This window comes from Centruroides sculpturatus, unplaced genomic scaffold, assembly GCF_000671375.1.
Source record: "Centruroides sculpturatus isolate CEXI.00-Female unplaced genomic scaffold, Cexi_2.0 scaffold35, whole genome shotgun sequence".
Lineage (NCBI taxonomy): Eukaryota > Metazoa > Arthropoda > Arachnida > Scorpiones > Buthidae > Centruroides > Centruroides sculpturatus.
In genome coordinates, this window is record NW_019384311.1 from 413348 (window position 1) to 424789 (window position 11442).

Here is an 11442-nt window from a genome sequence, read left to right on the forward strand (position 1 = left end):
ATGATTATTTGAAAATCAGAATTTGGAGAAACTCATAGGTGTAATTAATCAACGGAGAGTGGATTCATCCGTTAAGAATTGGCAAAATTGGTTCCCAATTGTCCAGCTTTACATGAACAAATTATGTTGCCGGTTTTACAAGATTTTTTCTTAAAGTTTAAAATGCCAGTAATTTTTGCAGGACAATGTGTGTATTTACATGCATTTGATATTTTATTTGTGATTAAACTAAATAAAATTAGAAATGTATTAATAAATCTAATTTTTTTTTATTTTGATCTTTAAAGTCACATCTCGTCCTATATGTGAGATAGTCTTATACACGAGTAAATACGGTATATACAGTATAAACAGATTGATGTTGATGGTGTGATACTGTCTTTTCATAGGAATAGTAGTAGCCAAAAGTAGAGCTACCCTAGACATATGTTTTAAAAATGGACCTCTATTTTGTTTACCATCTACTATCTAATAATATATGTCATTGATCATGCTGTTTGTATATCTGTAACTTGTAATGGAATGCCTAGAATGGCCATTAGCCATTTAAATTAACTATTATTTAAATTAACAATAAATTCAGTATATTATTATTTTCATTTATAATAGGAATTTATTATTAAACGAATATTATAACGAATATATATATATATATTCGTAATCCATTTTGGTTATTTTATATATATATATATTTTTTTTTTCTATATTTATTTATTCGTTCGTCTACCCATCAATCTATAAATTCTATTGAACTTAAAATATTAAGGTTATAGTAGCAACTGATGGCTCGAGATTGCTGTTGTTTGTGAATTTGAGTTCAAAAGGTTCTCAGAAATCTTCACAGACGGATTAATCCGGATGTGTTGGACTCTGTCCCTGATGTGGTCACTTCTATTGTGCTATGTTCTATTGTGTTACTATGGCATGTGGTCTCTTCTATTGTAAATCTTAGTGAACCATAATGAATATATCAATAGATATATATCCTCTTAGAACCTACAAGGTTATGGTTAACATTTTTAATAGACTTATATAAAAACTATACAAAAATCATATATATATATAACATTAAATAGTAGACATAAGAAATAAATATAAAATAATATCATTTATTTAACATGACCTTGCCTAACTCTATAAAACTTCGACAATTTTATATAAATGTGATAGAATATAACGAGAATAATTTTATAGTTAACTTATTACAAATATAATATAAAAATAAAACTCTATAAACCATATTTTTCGAGATAATTATTTAATGTAATAAAGCTTATAACAGACAGTAACTTTGAGCAATTATAAGCTTATTAATTACACTCAACTTAACGTTTAATTTCATTAAATACCATTTAAAATTTAACTAATTTAAATTACTACAGAAATAATTGTAAATTTCTAAAATTATATAACTTAAAATCTACTGAAAATAAATGTATTAAGTTCATAAAAATTTGAACTTAAAATTATATGAAGCATTATCCCTCACTCAGATAACCAGTTTAATTGAAAATAGTAAACTTTAAAGCCTTACATCATATTTCAAATTGTTGATATAAATAACTGAACCTTGTACAATACTTTCATTAATCAAACATAATTTATCAAAATTCTTACAATCATTTTAACAGAAATATGATTAATAACTCATTCATAACCTAAATTTATTAAACACGAGTAAAATTAAAACACGATATTAATAAACAAGATAAAATAATTAAATTTTATAAAATATTTTTAAATAAAATTTAAGTTTTCTTAATTATTTATTTATATATATATATATTTATTATTATTAATTTTTTTTTAAAAAAAAGGGAAAATGGTACTGTACAATTATAATTTCCTGTTAGTAAATGAAGAGAATTTTTTCTACGAATTATTAGAAAAGAATTGTTATTACAACTTAATTTGCAAGAGATCGTTGCAAGGAAGAACGTGTTTCAACGTTCTTCGTTATTTAATTCTTTCGTGAAGTTTGATATTACATATAAGAACAAAGATCAATCTCTAATCCTCAGGCTTAGTAATTAGATTCCTTTCATTCAAAAATTAATGTTTAGTACAATTCATTAGATTTTTTTATTTAACTTAATTTATCTAATGATTAAAATCTCGCTTCCAAGTCTTATTTTTACGAAAAAAAATGTAATATTTATTTAAAAAATTCAATTAAATTTTGTATTTTTATTTAAATATATTCTGAAATGATCGATCAAGCAAGCCTACACGAGAAGTTTTATCTTCTTATCGTATGTGATATTTTTAACATATATTTACATTCCTATTTTTAGGTGATTCAGAAAAATCAATATAAATATATATATATATATAGGAAAAAAATATAACAAGATAAATATTTACATAACTTAAGATAGCAAATTAAAAGGAAATAAATTTAATATTTAGTTGATCTAGAGAAAACAGTTAAAGATAGATTTGAACACGCTTAGTTTTTTTTTTTTTTTGCTTCTTGTTCTTCAGTTTGTAACGAAATCCATTTGCTTTTATTGACCTCTTAAGAAAGGACATTGTAACATCCACTGTTAGCTACAGGATATCTGTTCAGCAATCACATAGCATTATTTTTTTGGCTTGCTGGATTTTTACAGATTGGAAATTTCCTAGCGAACAGATGCTGCAAATATGTTTCCACGCGAACACGTGATAAGAATGGCCAATGATTTAGAAAAAAAAGTGATAAAATTTAAAGTACGATAACAATATTAGTGATTTCAATCTTTACATCCAATAAAGATTTTAAAGTTTTTAAATAAATTTTCATTTTGTCCTATCAAGAATATTAATAACGCATTTAAAGTAGGGTCGATATTACTAAACTTTTAAAGGTTATACTTTTATATTTTTTATGTAATAATCGATGAAGAAGTAATATGCTTTTATATTAAAAGGAAAATTTAAAAAAAATTATATTATATGACTCTTCCAATATCAATTTAAATGAAGTTCTTTAAATTTTAACAGCTCCTAATGCTATAAAATGGTTCGTAACGCTGTTAAATTTATTATTTTTATTGAAAAAATGAGCGAAGAAATGTAATTATTTTCAATATAAAATGACTTTAAATCAATTTAAAAGTGTGTAATTTATGTAATGAAAAACTTATTCATCATTTGATGTGTAAAAGTATGTGTATAGTTTTCTATTGTGATACAGTATCTACTTTCAATACGCAGTTATTAATAATGGAGACATAAATTTAAACTGTTGAAAAATGATATTTTCTTAATTGTTCTTGGAATTTGAAATATATAAAATTAGAATTATCATTTATATTTTTCTTCGTCGTTGTAAAATATTTTATATTTTCGGTAAAGATTATTAAGTAATTTTTTGATTTCTTGTGTGTTACTTCTATAGTATAGAATCTATTCNATAATATCCTCCCATTTCTTATACCATACTATGCACTGGACCCTCTGCCGCTGTGTTATTGCCACACTACGTCAGTAGCGTGCCGTCCATGGAAACTGTGGAAGTGCTGCTTCTCTTGTATTTTCTAAAATATAAATACATATTGTGCGATTATTTTCATATTTTAACGTACTTTGAATTACTTAAAATTAATATTTGTATAACATTATTTTCATAAATATTCTTTTTTAGATGAATTATCGTATACAAAAATTTGTTAAATGAATAAACTGTAGAACAAGAAATGAACGAGAAATCACTTTAATGATAGACATTAATGTTCAGATTATATCAGTGCAGGCAATATATTAGATAATAACATCATAATATGATAGTTATTTTCATCATTAATATTATTGCCTTGATGCCATAATTTATTATAGCTTATTACAACTGGTAATGGTCTATTTATCAAACTATACAAAGTAGAATTTAACATAATATTTTCGGGTTAAAATTTTTTTTGTCATATTATATTTCTTTATAATTTAAATTCGATATAAAACAAAGTGCAGGTCGTAGGGATCATAGGAGTGATGCGAGAGCAAAGCTTAAGGGGTACACTTTTTAATTACTGTAGTGAACTTTTATTGCTCTAAACTGCAGTGAAATAAACTTTAAAAAAATCACAAAAAATATTAAAATATAAACATTATTTTACATATATAATGACGCTCTTTTTTAGTGATAAAATGTCATAGGGTGGATCGTTTCTATCACCCTCTCAAGACTCATCCCTAGTAGAAACGATAAAAATATTTAAAATATTCTTTGAAAAATGAAAAATAAGGAATTTGAAGGATAGCAGTTGAAATCTGAATGACAGTTTTAATAATAAAAATTGACTCATATTACAAGATGTGTAGATTCTACTTCTATTTTATCATAGTTCAGTTTACGCTTTTGTATTCAATAAAAAGATTGAATTGTTTCTTGAAGGATCATTTAGATATATTTTTTTGGAAGCATTCTCGAGAATATTGGTTTTCAATTACGGCATTGATTTTACAATATTTTTACCCGTGATACAGTCATAAGTATGGAATAGAATTAAAGATTATTATTATTATTTTAATAATCTGTAATGAAATATTTGAAGTAACAAGTAAAAAAATTGAAGCAATTAAAAATTTTTTTATATCGTTAAATTCGGACAATTAAGGAAGAGATAAGGAAATTTACCAACTTCGATTGACATCGGCTGGAAAAATTAAATTATTTTTTCTAATATTAATAATTTTAAAATGATTCTTAATCATATAAAAAATCAATATTCTTTATATTTTCGTAATAAATTGAACTAAACAATTAATCCTAAAAATTTCTGCTTATGTAATTTATTATTTAATGGCTATGTATATTTGTAACCAAATAATTTATCTTAATTAAGATGCTTAAATGATGAAAGACAAAGTTTAAAGTGTAATTAATAATGATTAAATGCCAAGATAACAATAATACAGCTTGATAAATTAATCTCAATAAATATCCTCTTTCATGTAAGTCCTAAGCCAATATATAGACTTATATATTTGGCATAACAATTATAATAAATCTATTTTATTATAATTTAAATATACGACAGATGTTGGTGTTATGTCTGTCTCACATTTAAAATATAATAACGCATACGTTGACATTATGTCAAAATACTTTAGACAAATTTAAGACAATCGCTTATCAGCTTACAACTCAGTTACATGTAGATCTTTCCTCCTTCTAACCTTCTGTAGCTAAAGAAATTCCCTAAAAAATACTTTAGAACTTCTAAATATTAAATACATAGAAGATTAATGTAATGTCATCATCAAAACATATATATTATCATGTTGAATGCTTCGCAACTTTTAACATTATTTGGACTGCTTTCAAATAGGTCAACATGATGCATATAAATCTCTTATATTCAATAAATTGAGCTATTTAATGGGCTTATTTGAAGTGATATATGTATATATTTCAAAACTAAGTTTTTTATTGATACAACTCCAACATTTATTTTTAGATCTAAAGTAATCTTATTCAAAATTAAAATGAATAAATCTCTAATTAGTACTGAAACATTAAAGCATACTGTCTTCTACACCTGTGATTTATTACATTAACTATATTACTNATATTTTTTATGTAATAATCGATGAAGAAGTAATATGCTTTTATATTAAAAGGAAAATTTAAAAAAAATTATATTATATGACTCTTCCAATATCAATTTAAATGAAGTTCTTTAAATTTTAACAGCTCCTAATGCTATAAAATGGTTCGTAACGCTGTTAAATTTATTATTTTTATTGAAAAAATGAGCGAAGAAATGTAATTATTTTCAATATAAAATGACTTTAAATCAATTTAAAAGTGTGTAATTTATGTAATGAAAAACTTATTCATCATTTGATGTGTAAAAGTATGTGTATAGTTTTCTATTGTGATACAGTATCTACTTTCAATACGCAGTTATTAATAATGGAGACATAAATTTAAACTGTTGAAAAATGATATTTTCTTAATTGTTCTTGGAATTTGAAATATATAAAATTAGAATTATCATTTATATTTTTCTTCGTCGTTGTAAAATATTTTATATTTTCGGTAAAGATTATTAAGTAATTTTTTGATTTCTTGTGTGTTACTTCTATAGTATAGAATCTATTCATTATTAAATAACTAAAATGCAAACTAAAATTACCATATTATAAATAGATTAATATATAATGAATTTATTTAATTCATATAATATAATGTTTACATTATATTATATTATATACATATGTTAATATAATGTAATCAAACATTATATTATGTGAATAGCCTCTGATAAATAGCCAGTGAGGAAAGCAAAAAATGGCCGTTGTTCGGAGGTGACAATTGTTTACAAATTTTTCTGTACAGTTCCTGACCACTGTTTAGAAGTGACCGCTGTTGGGATGTTGCCATTATTGGGAGGTTCGACTGTAATTAGATTAATTAAAATTAAAGATATTTGTATATTTTTTTATAACTGTATATTAACCACTTTCTATTTTAGACTTTTAGAGAGATTTCTTTTCATTATTTTTATTCACATAGCTTAATTAGTAGATTAAGTTTAATTTTGAATTATTTAATCTAATTAAGAATAGTTTAACACATTAAATATATAACAATTATTTATTTATAACAAGTTCACATTATTACAATTAACAACTTATAAAGTTTTATCAAAGATAAATAAATAAATAAACATTATCATTTCTTTTCATATTAAAATATTTATTATTTAATACGTTAAAATATGATCCTACTAATTAAAATATAATCTCACAGCTAATTAAAATTAATATTTGTATAACATTATTTTCATAAATATTCTTTTTTAGATGAATTATCGTATACAAAAATTTGTTAAATGAATAAACTGTAGAACAAGAAATGAACGAGAAATCACTTTAATGATAGACATTAATGTTCAGATTATATCAGTGCAGGCAATATATTAGATAATAACATCATAATATGATAGTTATTTTCATCATTAATATTATTGCCTTGATGCCATAATTTATTATAGCTTATTACAACTGGTAATGGTCTATTTATCAAACTATACAAAGTAGAATTTAACATAATATTTTCGGGTTAAAATTTTTTTTGTCATATTATATTTCTTTATAATTTAAATTCGATATAAAACAAAGTGCAGGTCGTAGGGATCATAGGAGTGATGCGAGAGCAAAGCTTAAGGGGTACACTTNTATAAAATGGCAAAAAGCTTATAAAAATTATAAATGCTAATAACGAGGAAAATCGTCGTAAGTACAACCCTATTCGAGATATGTACAGCACACGACCCTCTTTATCTCCCCACCCCTCGACCTTTAATCACCAAAATTTAATAGTATCAATCTTCTTCATACACGAACTTCCATGCAAAATTTCAGAAATTTTCGACAAAAAACACAGAAGTTATTAAGCTTCAATAACAGTGAACAAAATCAGGCTTCTCACACATACATACACATTTTTATACACAGAAAATTTCCCAATTTTTTGAATTTCTCGACGTTTCAAGGTCTCTAATCCCAAAAATGTAAGTATCTTGAGTGGGGGTGATTTTTTTGACCGATCGCATACTTTTCCTCTGTTTTATATAACATAGCCGAGAAAGTAATAAATGAGCGAGACATCTCTGAGTAAATATCTTTTTGAAGTACCAAGTAGGACCAGATTTAAACTTGTTCTGACTTTAAGCTATTATAAGAGGCTTTTCCTCTTTCACCAAATAATGCTAAATTTAGAGGCATAAGGCACTACATCGTAATTCGTTGCGCGAGGATCCTAAGCTATACACCTTGTTTAGCTTACGTGTAAATTTTGCTCTGCTTACCAGTATAAACAAAACAACTTTAAAAAGTATATTAAACATATTAAATAATAAAAATTTTACAAATTTTCAAGAAATGCTTTGGAAAGAATAATTTAAAATAAAAATTTTTAGGATCTCCTATATGTGGGGCCTAGTTAATTAGCCACTGTGATAAAGTGTAAACGGGGTCCTAAGCCAATATATAGACTTATATATTTGGCATAACAATTATAATAAATCTATTTTATTATAATTTAAATATACGACAGATGTTGGTGTTATGTCTGTCTCACATTTAAAATATAATAACGCATACGTTGACATTATGTCAAAATACTTTAGACAAATTTAAGACAATCGCTTATCAGCTTACAACTCAGTTACATGTAGATCTTTCCTCCTTCTAACCTTCTGTAGCTAAAGAAATTCCCTAAAAAATACTTTAGAACTTCTAAATATTAAATACATAGAAGATTAATGTAATGTCATCATCAAAACATATATATTATCATGTTGAATGCTTCGCAACTTTTAACATTATTTGGACTGCTTTCAAATAGGTCAACATGATGCATATAAATCTCTTATATTCAATAAATTGAGCTATTTAATGGGCTTATTTGAAGTGATATATGTATATATTTCAAAACTAAGTTTTTTATTGATACAACTCCAACATTTATTTTTAGATCTAAAGTAATCTTATTCAAAATTAAAATGAATAAATCTCTAATTAGTACTGAAACATTAAAGCATACTGTCTTCTACACCTGTGATTTATTACATTAACTATATTACTGCTTAATATATGCTAATTTTGATAATTACATATACAGTTATATTCATTCAAAAATTCCAAAACTTATATAGGACTATAATTGTGTTACTTATCAGGGTCATCGAATGCTTGTATGGGGCCTGGAAACTGCCTTAATTTTGGAACAATTTTTGAAAAAAATACGTAGAATGTTTCTTTATTAATTAATAAAAAGCAGTCATAAAGATTTTTTTTCTTAATAAAGATAACATTAATTTATAGGAGTAGGAACTACTAAGACCTCTAGTTTACTCCGAGAGCCTGTATGAGGCCTGTGGGAATATCTCTACCCCTTCTGGACGGTCCTGTTGCTTACGTTCAGAACAAAATAAAGTTATATCCATCTTAACTGGAATTATTTTAATACTTTTTTATAAATTAAAATTATGTTTAAATTAACATTTATAGTCTATTAAGAAACTTCAGAAATTANCTTATAAATATTGACAATAAAGTAACTGAAATTAGTTCTGTTTATAAGAAACATTGACAGCCTCAAATGTCGAATTTCTAACGATAATTACAGGCATTATGTAGGGAGAAGCTATTTCAAATGTGAATAGCGTCGTTAACAGAAGAGTATTAATGGTGATTCATGTTAAGAAAAGTAATGCCGAGTTGTTTATTATGAGTAAGAAAAAATTTCGAAATTTTAGAACTTTAGTAATGATTATTACACAAATTTTCTACAACAAAAATCAAAAGTTTCCACTCTGTTTTGATGTCTAGCTCTTTTGTATACCGATAAAAAAAAAAAATAAATATATAATAAAAAATAAAAATAAATCACAAAAAATCTCAGAAACAAGAAATCAGAGAGGAATTAATAATATATTTTTATTTATTTATTTGTTCTACAAATTATCACAATTGAAGAAAAACACAAAATAAATTCAGTCTTCTTATGTGTTCTTCGCACCTACTGGAACACAATGGTAAGGAGCAATTGTTTATTGTGGCATCGTCACAATTCCGAACTGAAATTTTAAATAATCTCTTAATTTAAAAAAATTACCTGACTTCCGGTTTTGACCGGAAGTCAGGTAATTTTTTAAGGATCAGGGTCAGAAGTCAGGGACACAGGTCGCGATTAACTGCACGGACTTCTGGTCAAAACCGGAAGTTCGTGCAGTTAATCGCGACCTGTGACCCTAAGCTTCCCGTATCTGATGCGGATTTTCATCTATCTATCTTCGTTCTCGAGACTAACAAAGAGCGGACAGACGAACAGACGAACGACAGTGGAAATTTATAGGCACAACAAAAGAAAAGTTGATCTATTATTGTAGGCAAGTAAGAAGGATAAAATTAATTTGTATTATATTTTTAAATACAATTAAAATAAATTTCCCCATTCATTTTATCGACCCTCATCTAAATCAATCGATTCTAGTTATTACAAAACAAAAAACATTAGAAGTAAAAATGTTTTTAATAGGTTTGACTTCTTATAAAGAATTGAGAATGGCTATAAACAACTGTAACAAAATTTTGATACTTTATCAAATATCAATAGTAATAAATAAATAAAAATCAGCTTACTAATTGATTATAAAAAAATAATTAAAAATTTGGAATGTTTTGAATCATAAGTAATTTTTTAGTCAGTAATTTAGAAAGAAAAATTTAAAACTATTGAAGAAGTCATAGTTATTTAATAGATAAGCATTTATCAGGATTATACAATTCCATCTTCAGATCTATTACATTTGTTGTTAATATTCTGACAGTTCAAACACAGCAGTTGCATATTCTTGCAAACTTTTCAACCAAACCAAGCATAAACATAAGTTTTAAATTTTAAGACATGAAATCCATAAACCAACTGGTACATAATAAGTCATAACTAACTGTAGTTAGTTATGATCACTTCAATACATTTGAGTTTTTTCTTTCTAATGTATATGCATAGTCATTTGTTCCTTCTTTATGTTAGTAATTTAGTTTAATTAAGCAATATTTTTAGTTTAGTTAGTTAATAATCTGATATAATTAGGCAAATTATTATTTTTAAATTTGTAGAAAGTTAATATACAATCCAAAATATTTGTTTTATTTTATATTTTCAACAGTAAATTTCTCACAAATTACAAATAGTCAAAATTCTACAATGCCTATATCAACATTGAATAAATTAAAAGTATTTAAAAAAAAAGCTGATGAAGCAAGTTTGGTAATAATACTATTATCGCAAGCATATTGTTCTTCCAAGACATCAATCAAACAGGTATATTTATAAATATATATTAATATATTATGTATTAAATATTTATTGAATATTTATTGATCTTTATTTAGGTATATTACTGTGAACATAGAAAATGGACAATTGTTATCAGAACAGAAGAATTTAATATGCCAAATTGGATTACACACTTACTAGATGTAAAGATTATTGAGGTATTTCATAAATATTTATGTAGATAAAATAAATAACACAGAAACAACTAAGATACCAACAAAAAAAAACCAAACTTTTATGATACATAACTTTTTCATTCATTTACAATGAACATTGTCAGGTATTATAAAATAAACTGAACAAGAACATTTTTTTTAAATGGATCAAATAAATCAAAATTTAAAAATTTAAGAATGGACATGTGCAACGATATGGCATCTTATCATAGACCTGATATTGTTGAATGTTGCAGTTGACACTCCCCTATGTAAGGAAAAGGTTGAATTCAGGATGGTGAGAAGGTTTGAACTATATATGTAGGTGGTGGTGTTAGACACTGAGGCAAGAACTCAGTTTACAATTAACACCCATTTATTAAAGTACAAGAGATATCTTATAAGGTTTAGGAGATCTCCTTTTCTTAAAACTAGTTTGACAGGATATAC

General features: G+C 25.2%; 1 long non-coding RNA gene across 1 annotated transcript; it reads left to right on the forward strand.

Annotated features, from left to right (window-relative positions):
* Positions 1-10673: 10673 nt before the first annotated feature.
* Positions 10674-11001, forward strand: LOC111621667. The gene is made up of 2 exons (XR_002756124.1): positions 10674-10822; positions 10894-11001. It is a non-coding gene; the product is annotated as an uncharacterized LOC111621667 (long non-coding RNA).
* Positions 11002-11442: the final 441 nt, after the last annotated feature.